The sequence below is a fragment of the Dermacentor andersoni genome, chromosome 10, assembly GCF_023375885.2.
Source record: "Dermacentor andersoni chromosome 10, qqDerAnde1_hic_scaffold, whole genome shotgun sequence".
NCBI lineage: Eukaryota > Metazoa > Arthropoda > Arachnida > Ixodida > Ixodidae > Dermacentor > Dermacentor andersoni.
In genome coordinates this window covers 59,754,250-59,772,646 of record NC_092823.1, presented here as the reverse complement: position 1 = coordinate 59,772,646, position 18,397 = coordinate 59,754,250, and the positions used below count along the sequence as shown (strand labels likewise).

The window sequence follows — 18,397 nt, the reverse complement described above, 5'->3', positions numbered from 1 at the left end:
TTAGTTTTGAATGTTCTGAAGCTATGGTGGTGTAGAGCCAGCATTGTTCGAACAAGTCGGTATTGTGTGTTCATTTAGCTGGCAGCCCCCCCCGGCCTTGGACCCAAAAGTCTTGCCGTCGTCGGTGGCGAATTTGGCTAGGGAAATTTGCGACAAAGCCCAATTTTTACATTTTTGCCAAACTGAAAGAATGCCGTTGACCTCAAGAGGGTTTCAGTGCCACCAGTGTATGGCCTTCGGGAGCTTTCCAGGTCCACAAAATACGTTGCTATCAATTATTTTTTTTTTTTTTTGAAGGCCCTTTAAAACACGATTGCAAGCTTTCATTGTAAAGCCTGTTACATGTTGTGAGTGAATAGTGCTTAGTACATGAGTGGTAAAATCGGACTTTCTAACCAGCCGTTCATGCCCATGTTCATGTAGGATTAGGGCTGCAGTTAAATATTTGCATGAGCCTGCCTTGGCTCCAGCAATAGACCCTGTCTTGTGCGCTTTCTGAGGTGAATCGGGTAATTGGGGGAGCATGGCATGACTTCCCTCGTGTCATTGTGTTTGGCACGAAAAGGTTCCTCCCTCTTCGTGGTATCATTTCCATCCCCTTCAATTCTCTGGATGACAATGCACATTTCATTGGACTTTTTTTTCTGTGAACGGAAAGTACTTTCACACTGTAGATACGTGATGAAAAAAAAACTACGATAACAATCTGTGGTGCTTGCATTTCTTCACGTGTTTTGCAGCTGTGGGCCGGAATGCCAACTGCCGGTTGTGTGATCAGTGCGAGCCTAACCGTAAGCGCATAAGTGTCGAGTACCTCTGATGCTTAGGCAGCTTGTAGCTCACCGAAGTACAATTGCAACGGTAAACTTCCTAGTCGCTTGTGCAGGCAGCGGTAATTGGCCCATTTTGCATGAACACTGACGCCGTGAAAAACGCTACCAAGTCGTGATATAAGAGCGTCACCAGATGGCGCTGCTCTTGATATAACGACGTACATGGGTGACATTGCAGACACGAACGTAACAGCGGGAGATACACAGCTTGTGTGTCTGTTTGCAAATCCCGAAACTGTTGAGGGCACCGCTGTCGAGATGTGAAATGTTTACACTTGAAGAGAACCCTATTACGGCGATCTTCTGGCGCCTGCCGCAGAAAACCATTCGGCACCGCTCGTGACTAAGCCGCGATCGCCGACTTGCACATACAGCATCGGGTGCGCGGCGACGATTTTATCGCCCTTAGACTTTATACGGAGCCTCACGAGAAATGCGCCTGGGGTGTTCATATAATCATTATCTTAATAATAGCGTGGTGCCGCGGAAGACTGGATTTGCGGTGACGACGGCTACGAGATGTCGCCAGAGTAGCGCGCGTCGTCTGTGTGGGAACAAAGGGCTGCATGACGGAGGTCTGTCTGCGGAGGCTTCTGTGAATCGTGCACATGCGTCACCCATTATCGCCTCTCGCGATGTCCCGATTGGCGAGGCGGTCGCGACACACATCGCTCCGTTTTCAACCTGCCACACGAGACGCATGGTCCGCGCCAGTCAATATGTCGCGACATGAGAACACGTATACAGTTGCGCTCAAATTTCGCATCAAGGAGTATCATAATCTTCGGTGAATACTTTACGCGAACACTTGCTTTACTAGAAACTGGCATGCCACTGCCGTTTTTGCAGGGCAACAACGTGGCGCACATACAAACCGCGAGAAATATTTCGACGATAATTTCGCTAATTACGGCAAGTGCGGTCATTAAATTCCTAATTACTCACTTTAGGGTACATTGTAATCGCTAAACATCAAAAAGGGGAAAAAATAGAGGAAAAAAAGGAGAGACAGACAGTAGAGGGAGTTAGTTGACCCGCCATGGTTACTTAGTGGATATTGGGGGCGAGCTCCACCACTGGAAAAGCTGGCGCCACCGTCGGCATGACGTGGAATGAGGGATCACGTGGACACAGCAGCCGCGTCAGCTGCTTCGGAAGCGCCGAAGCGAACAGAAAACGAAAGTTTAAAAGTCCCACCTGCGCTTCGGTTCTGATTAAGTGGTGAGGTTTTCCCGCCTTGGGGGGGAGGGGGGTATCTGCGTGACAGCACTTGAAAGCACCATAATAGGTAGTGGCTGCTTTTGGAGACGTGCAAGATGGTAGGCTACTGCTTGGTGCCGCAGTGCCGGACGTACGCAAAGGAGCCCTGTCTCAGCTGTATTCACACGTAGCCGCAGGACAAGAAGCTGCGTGAGGCTTGGCTCGCGAAACGGAACCGGCAGACAGCCATCGGCTACAACTTAGGTATGCAGCAAGCACAGACGCGAGGAAGATTTCTGCTACGGTGGTGGTGAAAACTTTTATTCAGCAGAGAGGGTGAAGCTCGTAGGCTTCACTAAACTAGGTGTCGTCCTTAGTCCGGGCCGTCTTGGTCGAAGCCGCCACTCGAGCCCGTTGGACCAGAGCTCATTGTTCCTCTAGTCCGGAGCTACTGAGCAGGGTTGCCTCCCAGTCCTCTCGAGTGGGAAATAGGGGATAGCTTGGGATTCTGTTGGCAGGCCCAGATCATGTGATATATATCTGCCAAATCACCACAGTGCTGGCATTGCCCGCTGATATTAGGATCGAAATGTTTAACTATAGCTGGGCAGAGCAACGTATTAGTTTGGAGGCGCCGTAGGACACGTTCGTCTGTTTTGGATAGGCCTTTCGCCGTAGGGGAATACACCCGGCGCTGCTCGCAGAAGTAATCTCATATTGTACTGAACCGTAGTAAAGGGGTAGGACATATACAGGCTGTTTAGGGCAACAAGGAGGTTCCTGGGTAATGAGTGTGCGGACCGCTGCATGTGCAGCTTCATTACCTCGGAGGCCCCGATGGCCTGGAGTCCAGATTTTTCGTTTTGGCACGGGATCTCGGTCCCTGATGCAGAGTTTTAGAATTCTGTTGGCTAGCGGAGTGATTTCCCCAGCCAAGTAGCTTTCACAGGCGCTTCGAGAGTCTGTAAGTATGCATTGCGATTGCGGGTCTGCAGCCGCCAAGGCGATAGCAACCTCTGCTTGGTTTGGATTCGCGGCTCTAAATGAGAGGCCATCCACCCGAGTTTCCCTATGTATAACCGCCGCCGTGTAATATTCCCTGGGCGATGGTCCGGCTACATCAACGTAGTAAACCCCAGAACGGGATCAAAGCCGTGTTTCTTGCGCTTTGGCACGCGCGTGTCTTCTTCCTTCATGTATTTCTTTCGTCATATTACGAGGTGGGGGGGGGGGGCACCCAGAGTTTGCTGCGCCAAAGCTCTGGGATGTGCTCTGTGCGTTCAGGTTCGCAATCTTGTTGTATGTACAGGCGGTCCAGCAGGCCACGCCCCGGGGCAGTTTGCATGAGCCGTGTGTATTGGTTTGTAAGGTGGGCCTCCCTGAGCTCCTGAATAGAGTTAAGGACACCCAAGGCAGATAGTAGAGTGTTTTAGTTGAGCGTATTTACGCTCCGCTAAGCAGTTAAGCGGAGCGGAAGCGCGAATGCGCATGCGCCGTCCGCTTAGCCGTAAGCGGGATAGCGGAGCGAGGAACACGGTCCGTGAAAATCGCCCGCCGCTCCGCTGTGGCTTAGCGGGGCCGCTCGGAGCGGAGCGTACCGTAAAGACGCTCAACTAAAACACTCTAGTTTCTGATTGGAAGTGCTGATCGGGACTGCAATGTTCGGTGAGTAGCAGAAAATGCACACTGAGACGCTAGCCCGCGGCGCGGCTAATGTCATGACGCTTTAATTGGTCTATGAAATTGTTGATGCAAGATTCTGGCAAGTTCACTGGAATGGAAAAGGAGCGGTAAGAAGCACATTAAAAAATTGGCAGAGGCTTAGCTTGGCTAAGCCTAGTGGATTGCGAAAGCAATCTTCTGTTCAGGTTGTAGAGTTCCATACTGCTCATCGAACGTGTAGATGCAGTCTCGTCGCCATTTAAAGCATCCATAAGGCTTGCTGTCGAATGATCAGGTGTCGCCAAATTCGCGTCAGTATTGAGAGCATGCATGATACTTGTAGATGCACCCAGATCAAGAGATGTTAAACGCATTCGCCTGGCTGCATAATATGCACGCCGTTTAGCTAAACGTTGTTCCCGATCTTCATCCGTTTCTTCCGCACGCCGCCGCTCCTTAGCTGCAGCACATCGTTACAGCTTCACCTTATACACATCATCCGACATACCGTGGAGGATTCGCTGGGACGATCGCGACGTGCCGAGTTGGGGGGGGGGGGGGGGGGGCGCTTTTCCACAGCTGGCATGACGTCACGTACAGTGAGCGCCCCTCGCGGCAGCGGCGCGCAGCTGCAGCATGGAGGATTCGCTGGGACGATCGCGATGAGCCGAGTTCGGGCCCCGCTTTTCCACAGCTCGCATGACGTCACACATAGGTCACGCTAAAGGTCAATGGTGGATTCTCCGGAACGACGGCCAAGAGCGGAAACCTCGAGCAGTATTGCTTTCGAAATAAAAAAGCATGGCACGTGGTCATGTTTGTGCTATGAATTAATGTACTGCATTACAAAACAGAAGCAGTGGGAAATCGCTCGCTGAGAAAGCCGATAAACATACAGTGCGAGGCAACTTGAGAAATAATATTGAAACGTCCAAGAATTCAGAAAGAAAAAAAAAAAGACTGAACCGTCGCGACGGCACATAACAGACGCCGTAGGCGTCGAAGTCTCTATAACGAAATTATGTTTGAACAGCTCTGATAGCGTCCACGCAACAATGGTTGCTAGTGTACCGTCAAATGCTCATATTCTGCGGCCTAAAGCTTGCGGCACGGTGCGAGAACGCGCTCGCAGCGAAAGCAAAACATCGTGCGCGGACATGCATGCATACGCGCAGTCGGTCGCTGCGAACCCGTACGATCGTTGCATCGAGGCTTCATTCTGTTATGCTCCATTCGGTTATACAGACAGCCCGCTATAAGAACATATTTCACATAGCTTGCTGTCAGCGCTTGCCTACCTTTCACGCAAGAAGCCGGTTCGGAAGACTCCATCGCTGCGACCGCGCGCAGTGGCGTTCACTGTACATATTCGGTGAAGAGATAGCGTCTGTGAACGATTCCATGATTTCCGTTGGCCAAAAATTATTATTTTGACAGTAAATAAACTTACCTCGTTTTGAGAGTACTTACAAAAATCTCCAGGAGGGCTGCCGCGTGTTTTTATTGAGCGCCGTAAGCCAAACCTATGAGGAGCGCGCCGCGTTATCCCTCATACTACGCAAGGGAGGCGCTTGCGACAGATGGGTACGTATAGGTGTTCTGTGTGGGTACTCCGTTAGTCCTCGCCCCCAATATGGTGGTGGATTGCTAGGCAAGAGGTCGCGGGATCGAATGCCGGCCAAGGCGGTTGCATTTAGATAGGCACGAAATGCGAAAGCACCCGTGTACTTAGATTTATGTGCACTCTAAAGAACCCCAACTGGTCCAAATTTCCGCGTAGTCCTCCACTACGGCGTGCCTCATAATCAGATCGTGGTTTTGGCACGTAAAACCCAGTTACTATAGTAGATGGAGTTGAACCTCGCAACAAATCCCTACAACTCTTGTGGGACGTTGATTGTTATATGTGCCTGCCACTTTCACCAAAGTACTCAAGCACTTATCGACCTAATATATAACACAGTCACAACACTCACATTCGCATTACAAGTTGCATTACACGGGAGCCATTTCGTCAGCCAACCGCTTCGCAAACCCACCGCAGTCGTTCATGTCGTCGCACGACCGTAATAAGGGCAGAACGCCGGAACTGACAAAAGGCCGCAAAACTAGAGCGCAGTCGGCGACGGCAAAAAGTCTCGCCCGCACATTTCGCGACCGTGCGTGCGCGAGACCAAGCTGCGTTGGGTCGGTTGGGTTGCTCAATCCAGACGTACCCTTCGTCTCCGCTCCCTACATACGCTCTCGGCCGTCCTCCATGCTCTCGGCCCCTGCGCCGCAAGCTCCGCCATCAAATCGACGCCCGCCGCTAAAGCCCCTCGGACAACTCTCGCCATCTGGCGAATGTTTTCGAAAGACCGACACCACCCCCCACGTTTTTCGTGCTCTCCCCGGCAAAAAACCTTCGTTGGTTTGAGCCGTTGGAGTGCCGCCGGCTGCAGTCTCCCCCGCTTCCTCCTCATCGCCCTTCGGCACACACGCACACATACACACACACCCGTGTGCGCATACGGTGCGTACACAAGAGACGACCTCCTCTCCCCGGCGTTCTCCCCTGTCGATAGCGCTAGCGAGGCGGCGAGCTTGTTGCAAGACTCTCTCCAGTCGAAAAGCAAAAAGCGGCGGCTGCCATGTCTCGCCTGTGCTTGTGTGTGCCTACAAACCTTTGAAAATGGCTGCCTCTTTTTCTTTCTTTTTTTATAACAGAGGCTTGCGACCGGCACCGCTTTCTTTTTATCTCTCTTCCTCCATTGCCTTCTGCAGCTCATTTCTCGTCTGCTGAGAGAGCGATAGTGAAGAGGAAGAGCCCCTCGTCGGCTGCGTGCTTGTTCGCTCTCCGGACTCGCTTTTTCTTTCTTTGTTTCGACGCCCCATTTTCCTCTGTTCATTCTCCTCGCGCTGGAGGCTTTTCCGGTGCGCCGCTTTCTTTATGAGCTTCTTTTTTTTTTCTCGCAGCAACCTCGGCGTGAGTGTCGACAAAAGGACGAAAAAGGCGAGGGGCTCTCTCTCTGCTCGCAACGTGGACTTCGTCTCCGAACTCTGCTCTTCTTTGAACAAGTCACCCGCGCCTCTCAACTGCTGCCTTCCCTCTTCGCTCAACCAAACCAACAACTGCCGCCTTTTCGCTCTTTCCTTTTTCACCTTTCGCCCGCCAGAGTCCGTTTGGTTTGGCGCGTTTTTGGAAGCGTCCGGCGAGGCGAACCGGGGAAAATGGCTTCCTCTCCAGGCTTTCTTTTCTAGCCCCCTTCGACCGCAAGAAAGAGACGCGGTGCTTCTTGATCGTCGCTTGCAGAGGGTTTAACGACGTCTAACTTGGGTGAACAGGCGGATCGATTGCTGCTTCTAAAAGCCGCCTTTGGCTACAGCTCAAGTATTTCGCGCTCTAAATTTGCTAATAGGACTTTCCGTTGGTTATGTGGGAGCACGTAAAGGTCTGAAATCGGTGTAACAGCGAATAGTTACATCCTTGATGTGGAACTACGTTTGTGTATCGATAATTATGAAAAGTCATGTCAATCAATAGGCTAATATTTGAAAATGATTCGTGATCAGTATTGATGCACGTCAGAGTAAATTACGTGGACTACTCTGCCTTTGTCAGTAAAGTCCTGCGTAACACCTCGCATGCAGATGTAAAGGTCAACGCTCATTTTCAGACTCTCTTGAAAACAAATTCGTCTAAGAAGGGGTCTCGAAAAAAATGACTCGGTATAAAGAAGGAAAGGGTGGGATTAATGATATTACAGTGGCGTTCACCATTTCGAGGGAAGTCTTGCGGTCCGAATATGAGAGGCTGTGACGCGTGATTTTCTAACGTAGCGATCGTGCGCAGCGTGTCTCTACAACCATTCTCAACACACCGCTAGAGAAAATAAAGAAACTGATAAACTGCACAAAAATGGAGAAACTGCCGTTAACTGTATTTAAATAGAGTATACCTACAGACAAAACTGTACGTATCACGCGAAACATTAACGTAGAAACAAAATGGCACATTGAAAGGCCTTCACATACTTATGTTTATATAAAAGTAAGTCAAACTTAAAAAAAAAATATTGCTCGAAAAAAAAAAAAAAAATGTAGCAGAGCGTGGTTTCGATCCACGGACCTCTGGGTTATGGGCCCAGCACGCTTCCACTGCGCCACTCTGCTAGGCAGCGTTGAGGCTTAGTTCGGACAATTATAAACCGTACAATTCTTTTTTTGACAATATTCAGTACATATATTTATATATTTTGCATTTGTGCCGTAGTAACCTCGGTAGCCACATACGACTTTAGCAAAATTATATTTTTTTTCACTGTTACGCCTGTTTTATTTCAATTTTCATTACTTTCGTAAGAGCATGTGGCAAGCGTAGGGCTGTGGCCTTTTCAGTCTGTGCGTAGATGTGTACTAGCTGTGAGTATGATTGTGAATAACGAATATTTTCCGTCCTTGATACGAGTGATGCTATTTTGCATCGTGCTTTTGAAGGATTGTGGCACTGTTATTACTACACCGTGCTCGTCAACGCGAGATCGGAACATTTCTTGAACATATGTCAGTGATGCTAGTTTTGCTAGCGATGGTCTTTGCGTCACTTCTTAGTATCGCTTGTGTAGATGGCTTTTAGCAAATGCGCAATTACACGTGGTGGGCTTTTCCATAGTAGAAGCATCAGTTATTAAATTAATATGTAGTAGCTGCAGCACAACTCTTTCACGTTACCTAATCAACAATGTTTCAGTAAGTATCATTGTAATTGTTCACTTTAGGGCACATACTGGAGTGGAGCAGTTAATGTCTCATTAACAGCTCTTTCTTCTTTAATTTAGGAATACTCTAGCCCTCACTTGGGGGCCATTACAGGAGAGGAATTGTCAAAGAAAACACAAATTCATATAGCATTGTCAAACACAAATTACAGGAAGGATTAACAAGTATATAAGTGTAAGGTCTGTTAGAAATAAGTAAGCATGATCAATTGTTAATTATACCGTTGCATGTAATACAATTCTAATTGAGTGTAAAACTCGTGTAACATTTTGTGCTTTTACAGTTAGCAGGAATCCTGTGCTAGGCACAGTTTCGGGAAGTATATGTCCCGAAATTTTGCGGTCAAATGCATCGTTAATTAACTCTCGTCAGCACTTCTAAACAGAACCGACAAGTATCAACAAACAGGAAATTTGGCAGACTTGGCTGAAGTTGACGCCTACGTAATGCGCGAAGCATTCGTGATTTGTAGGGAACGGTTACGTGAGCATGTAAATGTCGTGTAGCCAACCGTTATGTAGAGATTGTGTACTGAAGTGTTTATAATAAGTAACACAGAATATTTGCAATTGCAAGATGTATAAGATTGAAAGCAAATTGAACCCCGATGACAAGTACCCAGTCGCCAGGTAGCCAAGGGGGACTGACCGGCCCTCAGGTTCGACTACGTAGGCAGATGCGCGCAATAAGAGAAGCGGTCTGCCATTCGTTCGTTCAGGCGGTCGGGGAGCGAACAAAAGTATGTAGGAGATGTTGGGGGAGCACCGGACACCGCGCTTGGTGTGTAACATTTCAAAAGCGGCCCGTTTCGAAACTTCATCCGGTGTTGATGTTGACTCCGTTCAGCACATTTTCTTGCCCTTCTTCTTTTCCAGTTGAGTGAGCACGCCGCTCTTACCTCCTGTGTTATCCGTTCACATAAAATGGTGCTCCATAGCGCCACCGCTCTCCTGTATATTGAAACAACACAGTGTGAGTTCCTACAGCACATGACTGCTCAAAACAACATTTATCGAGACGCACACCGTAGAAGTTACACCCTTGTCTCCAGCGCACCAGCGTGAGCATTCTTGCCGGGAAAGTTCCGAGCGCAGACAGGATACCGTTTTTTTTATCGTTTGGGGACGAGATGAGCGGTACAAACTCCCTTGTTTCTTCACGCCTCGTTAAGGTGCAGTCATCACGTTTTATTTTTTTCTCGCTTTCATAGTTGCATATTTGTGTTCCGTGGTGAAACAAACCCGAGGTTTACATCACAGCAGTCTCGCCAAAGAATCCCGCTTGACAACGCTCTGATTTCGATATGGACCCGTACTGTCAGGATGGCCGAGCGGTCCAAGGCGCTGCGTTCAGGTCGCAGTCCGGTCTTCCGGGCGTGGGTTCGAATCCCACTTCTGACACATTTTTTTTTATTGCTGCTCCGTTTTTTTTTTCTTTTTCACGTTATTCTCATTCAGTTTTCTCGATTTATTCATTAATTTTTTTCATGCTGCCAGCTTCAGCACAAAGGACCCAGCGTCAGGACTACAGTTCATGCCCCGCCGGCAGAACAATTCCTTTCGTATTTTGGTAAATTCAATGACTCTGACACAACTGTGCAGCTGAGCCTGATCAAAAACAAATAGATATATATCATGCCGTTTAACGTGCCAAGACCCCAGTCTGATTATGAGGCACGCCGTAGTGGAGGACTCCGGAATAGCTAACCCTGCGAGTGTTAAAGCCAGCGCCACCCCTAATAAACCTTGGCGGCGGATGTCGAAGATTCTTTGTGCCGCAAGCGTCACGAGTACGTGATCATTTTGGGTGAAGGCAACTTGTCAATAAACCCACACATGCTACCTGAAGGCGTCAATGTCGCCGGATACGAGACACTCGTAATGTAATGAACAAGAAGAAAGGGAACCGAGGTGCCTGATTTTTATTAATGATATCATAAGAAGCGAACAAACGATGACACCAAGGACAACATAGGGGAAATTGTACTTATTAATTGAAATAAAGAAACGGTAAATTAATCGAAATGAACTGCGGATGAAAAAAAAAACAACTGACACTCCCAAAACACTCCAAGGCTTAGTTCTAGTAGTCGGCCCAAGCTTGAGTACGCCGAAGCTATTTTTGACCCCCTCCACAATAACCTTATTAAAGCCCTCGAGTCAGTTCAGAACCGCGCGACACGATTTATCCTGTCAACTTATTCATACAATTCAAGCATCTCGGCACTAAAAGCCCAAATAAACCTACCCTCTCTAGCCTCACGCCGTAGCTGAATAGCCCGTCTTAACCTTTTTCATAAATTCTTTCATTCCTTGCCTTTTGACAACCCGTACATAAAAAGAGCACATCGCATTGCCCGCACCAGTCACTCTAATACAGTATATTCCCCACAAGCCCATACCGTTACTTTTCAGCAATCATTTTTTCTGCGCACAACACGAGACTGGAATGGCCTGCCCGCCGAAGTTGCCACTATCATCGACCCACTTGCATTCAAGCGATTCATCGGAAATATCCCTTTGTAATTTGTAGTATCTATCTTTGTCACTAACTCCCCACTCCCTCATGTAATGTCTCAACAGAGACCTGTGAGGAAATGAATAAATAAATAAATAAATAAATAAATAAATAAATAAATAGTAAAACATAAATACCCAAGGAAGTTGATGGGAAAACGGCACCGCGGTAGCTCAATTGGTAAGAGCATCGCAAGCGTAATACGAAGATGTGGGTTCGTATCCCACCTGCGGCCAGTTGTCTACTATTTCTTTAATTAGTAAGTACAAGTAATTTCCCCTATTCTGTCCTTGGTGTCTTTGTTGGCTTCTTAAGATATGATTAACAAAAATAGGGCCCCTCGGTTCCCCTTCTTCTCGCTCACACACACACACACACACACACACACACACACACACACACACACACACACACACACACACACACACACACATATATATATATATATATATATATATATATATATATATATATATATATATATATATATATATATATATATATGTATATATGTATATATATACACACACACAGGGTGTCCGAGCTATCATACACCAAGATTTAAAAATATGCAAATGCCACGTAGCTGGACAGGACCAAGGTAATGTTGCTTGCCGTCACCTGGAGATACTCGGAGCTTCATTTGCATTCCACCGAATTACACAATTCGTCTTAATTAATTAATGAACTTCTCAAATAGGTGAAAAAGTATCAGTGAAGAAATTGTAGACCAACATGAAAAAAACTCCCGATACAGCTTTTTGTCGCTCAATACGTGCTACGTAAAATCGTTCTTCCGAGCGTGAAAGAAGCCCGCGAATACACGCAAAGTGCCTCGAGCGGCCAGTCGCGTGGCAATCTTGCGTGTTCGCAGGCTTCTTTCCTGCTCGGAAAAAGACTTTTATGTAGCACGTATTGAGCGACAAAAAGCTGTATCGGGAGTTTTTTCATGTTGGTCTACAATTCTCTCAGTGACACCATTCATCTAATTATAACATTTGTGAAGCTGTATTATGTAATTAGACGGAATGAAAAAATACTCAGAGTGTCTCTAAGCGACGGCAAACAACATTACCTTGCTGGCAGTTGGATATGTGGCAGTTGCATATGTTGAAATCTTGGGGCATGATAGTTGGGGCACCTTGTGTATGCATGAACGAGAAGAAGGGGGAACCGAGAGGCCCGGTTTTCGTAAGTCGCAAACAGATGAAGCCAGCAGACACTGAGAACTATATACATTATCCATATTTAAACAAACTTTTCGAGCGCAAAACAAACAGGGGCAAAGAAAAGGAGCAACTCGAGGGCGAGCGCTTTCTAACAACTGTTTTTATTTTCAAAGAACCACCTGCTTAAATACCCACAGATCTGCGCCATCTAGTCAACAGAGCACGCCTACAGCGCATATAACAACACTTGTGATAAAATGCATCGGATCAGCGCTACCCGGTCAACATAAAAACAGCAAAGCGCATAAAACGAGCACTTAAGATGAAAATAGAGAGTTTTAGAATAGAGGCCCCAATAGTTTGGGGCCCCAAAGAGCTTTGCGGATGTTAACGTTGGAGCACGCAGGAGTAGAGAGCTTCAGTTTAGGGGACGCAAGCAGCTTGCGTACGCAAGAGCTAGGGGGCGACGGTACTGCGCATGGGCAGACCGCAACGTCTAGGTCTGCGCAAGCGCAGTACGGTCGTCCCTAGCTCTAGCGTGCGCAAGCCGCTTGCGTCCTCTAAACTAAAACTTTCTAGTGAAGAGTTTGTGAATAAGGTTTTGCGTTTGGTGATAGCGTCTTGCGCTGACAGCGCCACTACGGCGTCAAAGAAAAGCTATTAGAAATAATTAAATATACCATTTTATGACAGGAATAGTAATTTTGACGCGTGTATTCGCGTTTAATTACAATTTAGAGGTTATTCTGTAAGCAACAAACAATTAGTTGCGCTTAGTTTCGAGCAAACCAACTTTACGTGCCCTCACCAGCCAAACTTAGCCGTGTTAGGCCTACGAGCTATAAAATCCACAATCGAATTCAGAATCAGCGGCGTCTAATGAATCAATCTTCATAACACACGCTAGTTGAAAGAAAGCGATAATCGCAGTCATTTCTCTTAGCTTGCGACCTTCACGCGTTACCACGAATCGAACCCAGTTTTGTGCTAGGTCAGAGTCATAGAGTTTCTCACTACATTACCTAGAGGGAAATGTGGCGCTTCTGCGCTGTGGTATGCATGGGAATGCCGGTATATTGTGACTTCGGATTGGCATCGTTCTCGGAGAGACAGGACACCTGGAAGATGCGCTTGGCAAGTACCGTTCCGTCTGTCACAATGATTCATTTTCTACTAAAACAGCACGTGAAAAGCTGTTTTAGCTTTATTATTACGCGAGAACATATTTTGTTTAACTATAAGAACTTGTTAATGCGTGTACGACTATATGTTACGTAAAAAGTATCAGCGGGCCACTAAAGTTGGAGGACAGACGACAAGGTTCGCGTTCGCTTTGAAACAGTTGGTCGTCTGTTCTTGCTTTTCTTAGCTTGGTCATGCATTGTGGGTGAGTAAAGATGTAATATGCGTGAATGGAAACATTTTATGAAGATTTTACTTTGAGAACGCGTTATTTGTGTAGCCATATCCACGTTTTAGGCGAAGCCTCTTACAACACCAGCCAACACGAGCCTCGCGGGCACATATAGGGTCTGTTCGATTCGCCTGCACCACTGTGAACCAGTTCACGGCGGTTCACGAGAAGTTCAAAAACTGTGCAGCTCGATTCCGGAGGTGCAGGCCCAGCGAAACACTCGAAACGAATGCAAAGGTGCAGACGCGGTGTAGATGTTATGCTATGTCAGACTAATGTGCACGGAGTACGTAAGTTTGAGAGGTCCTGAACTGCAGGTATGATCGGTTTCTGGGGCGTAAATACACACTACAGTTGCGTAGACACATCACACGTGTGTAAGCGGGCTTTTTACGGTGCTCGCGCCCGTGTGCTGCGTCGTCTGCTGCGTCGCTGCTTCGCACATGTATGCCTGCACCAAGTCGGCACCGACATTGGAGCGGGTGCAGTAAAATCATGAACCAGGCCTGCACCTTTCCTGCACCTTTTGAAACGAACGTCGTGGTTCTGCGGGCGCCATTGCTGCACCGCTGAAACGAATGGCAGGGTGCAGCACCTCGTGAACTGGTTCAAGTGGTGCAGGCGAATCGAACGTATTCATACTATAGGTACTGTCATTCCCATGACGGCACGGTGCCCCCTTAAGAAACTCCCATAGACGGTGGCGCCAGATTACCCTCTAGGTGTTATAGTGAGAAACTCTATGGTCAGAGCCGTCGCTTCGATGGGTGCTGCCATGTTCGCTGACGCAAAGCTCTTGGGGCCGCTATTTGGGCTCCCGCTAAATCGGTGAAATAGGGTCCCCAATGCAAAACCCAAACGCAGTTTGCGTCTCATGCATGCGCAGTGGCTTCAACGCTATTTCTTTGAGGTCCCAAAACGTTTGGGGCCCCTATTTGAAACTCTCTAATGCGTTAAAGATATGACAGGAGCGAATTCTCTTTAACAATGAAAGAAAAGGATGACTGATGCATTTTCCCTTTAGTTTTGCAATCCAGTGAGCTTCCACAATTTCTCTCGCGGTTTGTTTTCTATGCTTAAACAATATGTCGGTGTTTATAAGACAAGGTAAGCATGTTCTTGACAATGCATTGCCAAACGCGTACTAGGGCGACCTTTCAGACTAGACAAGTGTCCCCTTATTCACGTGTTAATGCATCTCGCAGTCTGCCCTACGTACACATGACCACACGTCATAGGAATCTGATACACAACGTTCTTCGCGCAATCGACAAATTGGTTCTTACTCGGATGCTTAATACTGCATTGTTTATTTCCATCATCCTTACTTTCGAACTTGCCTTTTTACCCTAGAACACACACTACCTATCTTGTTTTTAGCCGAAAACACCACTTCGTAACTCCCAGCCACCTTTTTAGGTCTGCGTGAAAGGCCGTGCACATACGGAATCACTGAAACCTCCGAAGCTAAAATCTTTCTGCCTTTGATACTTTGTGCATAGTTCTTTATCCTCGGGGACACCCTAAGGAATCCTTGCGATCTCATCCTGAAATACCCCACTACAGCTGGCCTCTGCGATAAATTAAAGCTTATTTTTATTTCAGTATGGCCAGCTGGGCTAATTGTTTTATTGCTGTAATGGATACGTAAACGGCGCAGAACAAAGACTAGCATATGAGTAAATGCACATGTAAAAAACAAATTTGAGAGATTTATATGCAACCACAAAATCTTTCCGTGTGCTTGGTGCATTACTACCTCAATTGCTTTAGCGACATAAAACTTTGTACAAGTGTTGATCAACAACTCGTGGACCGCGCAATGTTCTGCCGGTGTATCTGACCTGGCCCGTTTCGCGCGCCAGATAAAATAATCAACGCCCAAGCACTCCGCACAGCTGATTAAACAGCGAAGCTCAAACGTGCGGCCCCGTTGTTTATCACTGGGTTAATCCCGAAAGTTCATTAAACGACGGCTTGGTAGGCTACCGGATCCTCGGTACGCAGTTGCTGCGTGCGCTCGGATGCACGAGCCTGTTCTTGTGTCCGGGCTGCAGCATCGGCACGACGTAGAAGAGCTCGTTCCCGGACTTGCTCGGGGCGTTGCTGTTCGAAGGCTGCCTGTTCCCAAGGGGTACGTATGACGCGTGGCCTACCCATTTCGGAGCCGGAGAGAAACTGCTGCGCGCGCGCCCTGCTGCGACGGAGAGCAACGACGTCACTACTGGCTCAGCCAATCGCGAGCCTCTTTAGCGCACGCGCCTGGGGTTGCGCCGGAGTTTTCGGCGCACAGACGACAGACGGATGGTTGAGTCGGCTAACCGTAAACAGCTTCGCTGTAGAACTTCCTGACGGTATGGCTCACAAACCCTCGAAAAATGGCTTTCTGAAAACAAACTTGACTCGCACCTACAAATACGCAGCGTCCCGCTTTCGATACGGCAGTGTTCATTTCTCGTCTGCACAGAATGAGCAGAGCTACGCAGACCCGTACGGCCTCGCTACATCCGGGTCACGGTACAAGCAGGCAGGAAGCAGGTAGTTCGTACGAAGACAAGACTCGTATCTTTGGTATAATTAACTTTATGTCATTTGTCGATCTTGCACAGCAAAAGTCCGTTTATACTGCGGCGCCTATTACTACCATGATTGGTACACTAGTTTTCGAACAGTCACTACAGTCTTCCGTACAAGTGTTTTTGTAGCCGGGTGTAACAGGACTATTGATAAAAAAATTACCTGCCGATATGATCGAATTTTGCTTTCTGATGGCACATTTTACATGTACACTGCGTATATAAATCCCACGAAGTTCGGTCAGGCGCATCTTATCAGCACGTCGTATCATTACCAGGTGGATGTACTTGAGAGAAGCTGGAAACCCCCAATCTTTGTGTTATAGTCGGATACAACTCCAGTCTGCAGTGAAGCCCCGCCCATGCCCTCATAAACGCCAGCCACTGTTCCGCCGCGAAGCTGCAAATAGCTCGTACCTCAACATTTCCCTGTTACCTAAATAAGGTGGAAACCACAAAAGTAAAATTATAAGCTCGTAATTTTCTACGCTTTCCCTCGTCTATTGTAGTGAAACAGTGAAAGCCTAATTCTTTATTGAACTGAAATAAAACGCATGCTTGGATTGCTACAACTGTTTATTGTCATGTTTCACTTCATTTGGCAGTGAAGTTTCACGAGTAAAACTGGGTCTGCAGTGAAGTTAACTGCACCGCGGACTTTTGAAGAGTGAAATGCTCAGACTCCATACACTTTATCCATGTCTGTTGCACATCTCATCGCTTCCGCTGATGAATAGACTCTTCAAGAACAGCAGACGCTCCGGAGCTATCAAGTACGACACCATTTTGAAATGGCCGCATTACGACGATTTTGTTTGCTTCTGCAATTGGCTGGCGGAGTAACAACTCCGCGCGGTCCGTATGCCTTGGTTGCCAATTGCTGTTTTTTTACGTCGTATCCTACTATAGTCATTTTCACAGCTCGAAAGGTCCGCGGTCGTCGCAAAGGCTATCGAACCGCTGCGTCAGCCGCATACATTATGGTTCACAGCGATCCTCGTACAATGCCTTTACACTAATGGTTCAAAACTTCCTTTCCTGTAAACCCGCTGGGATGTGAATCGAATCTCTAAAGCGCTCACTTACCGCTAATCATGGCGCGAAAGTATTGATTATGAAAATCATGGTGCTAAAGTCCTTCCTTGCATCAGAATTATAATAGGCGTGGTGGCTTTTCCACTCGGGGTTGTTTGAAAACACAAAAAGATTCTTCCCCTCTCACTCAATGTAGTACGTTGTGATATTCTCACTCGTGTGGAGTGTATATATATATATATATATATATATATATATATATATATATATATATATATACTGCTTACATGGATGTACAATGAACGTAATTCTACGTTTAAAAAAATTAGTCGCGGCGCGATCTAGAGGCGTCGACATCTCCTAAATATCTTGTATCGGTAGAGAGCGAGAATACGAGGGGTTAGACTTTATTGTTGTCCACAACCGTACGAAGTAACGGGGAATGAAACCGGCGAAATTGGAGGGGTAAGTTGATTGTGCAAGCGAAAAATAAAAGCACACGAAGAGACGCCTTCCGCATAACGCAAGCATGACGTCATGTTCCCGACCGCGCTTCCCGACCTGGTCTCTTTTTTTTTTCCTTCGGCCATTTTGTGGGAGAGTGAGAGCCGACAAAAAAAAATTAAGACCTGACGGTGTTGAAAATCGGTGTCAAGATTTATAGCGTTGCGCTTCTAACTCTTCGGACAGTGTTCTATTAGCGGATACTAATGTGCACGGCACAAGCGTGTGCGCGAAATTTTCTGGCACCCTTAAAGGCTTTAACACGCCGTGTACGTAGGTGCCGTAATGACTGCGTGCGGCACCCCTACGCTGCCCGTAAAGAGCGGCGCCAATGAAGACTGAATCATTTTCTGTGTTGCACTTTTTAATAGAAGATTTAGAATAAAAGGCACGTGCTTTGACGAAACGTTGCATGAATTGTGCTTGCCCGCTGGAATTTCCTAAAATTATCAGGGATAACTCGGTCAAGGAGACGGATCCGGCATGATAAGCTTTTGGCGGCTGAACAGCATATAATTTACCTTGTGCGAATGGCAGAGGTAATACATACAGCATACTTATAAAAAAATTGACCGCCCTTCCACTACTGCTAAGCACAGGATCCGCGGCTCTTCGTTGCCGTAACGCCTCGGCTTCGCTCTCCCTCACGGCGAGATTGGCACGTCTACGACGAGCCCCTTCTCGAGCGAGTTCCCGGTGGCATTCATCAAACACCGCCTGTTCTTCGGC

At 47.3% G+C, this 18,397-nt stretch overlaps 1 long non-coding RNA gene and 2 other non-coding genes across 3 annotated transcripts in view; 2 read left to right on the top strand and 1 right to left on the bottom strand.

Annotated features, from left to right (window-relative positions):
- Positions 1-6,230: 6,230 nt before the first annotated feature.
- LOC140213636 (uncharacterized) overlaps positions 6,231-18,397 on the top strand; it is a 40,244-nt gene continuing 28,077 nt past the window's right edge. The window contains exon 1 of the long non-coding RNA XR_011890551.1: positions 6,231-8,096. This is a non-coding gene — a long non-coding RNA (uncharacterized lncRNA). The remainder of the gene's footprint in view (positions 8,097-18,397) is intronic.
- Positions 7,776-7,847, bottom strand: TRNAM-CAU (transfer RNA methionine (anticodon CAU)). Its single transcript has one exon. It is a non-coding gene; the product is annotated as a tRNA-Met (tRNA).
- On the top strand, positions 9,770-9,853 carry TRNAL-CAG (transfer RNA leucine (anticodon CAG)). Its single transcript has one exon. It is a non-coding gene; the product is annotated as a tRNA-Leu (tRNA).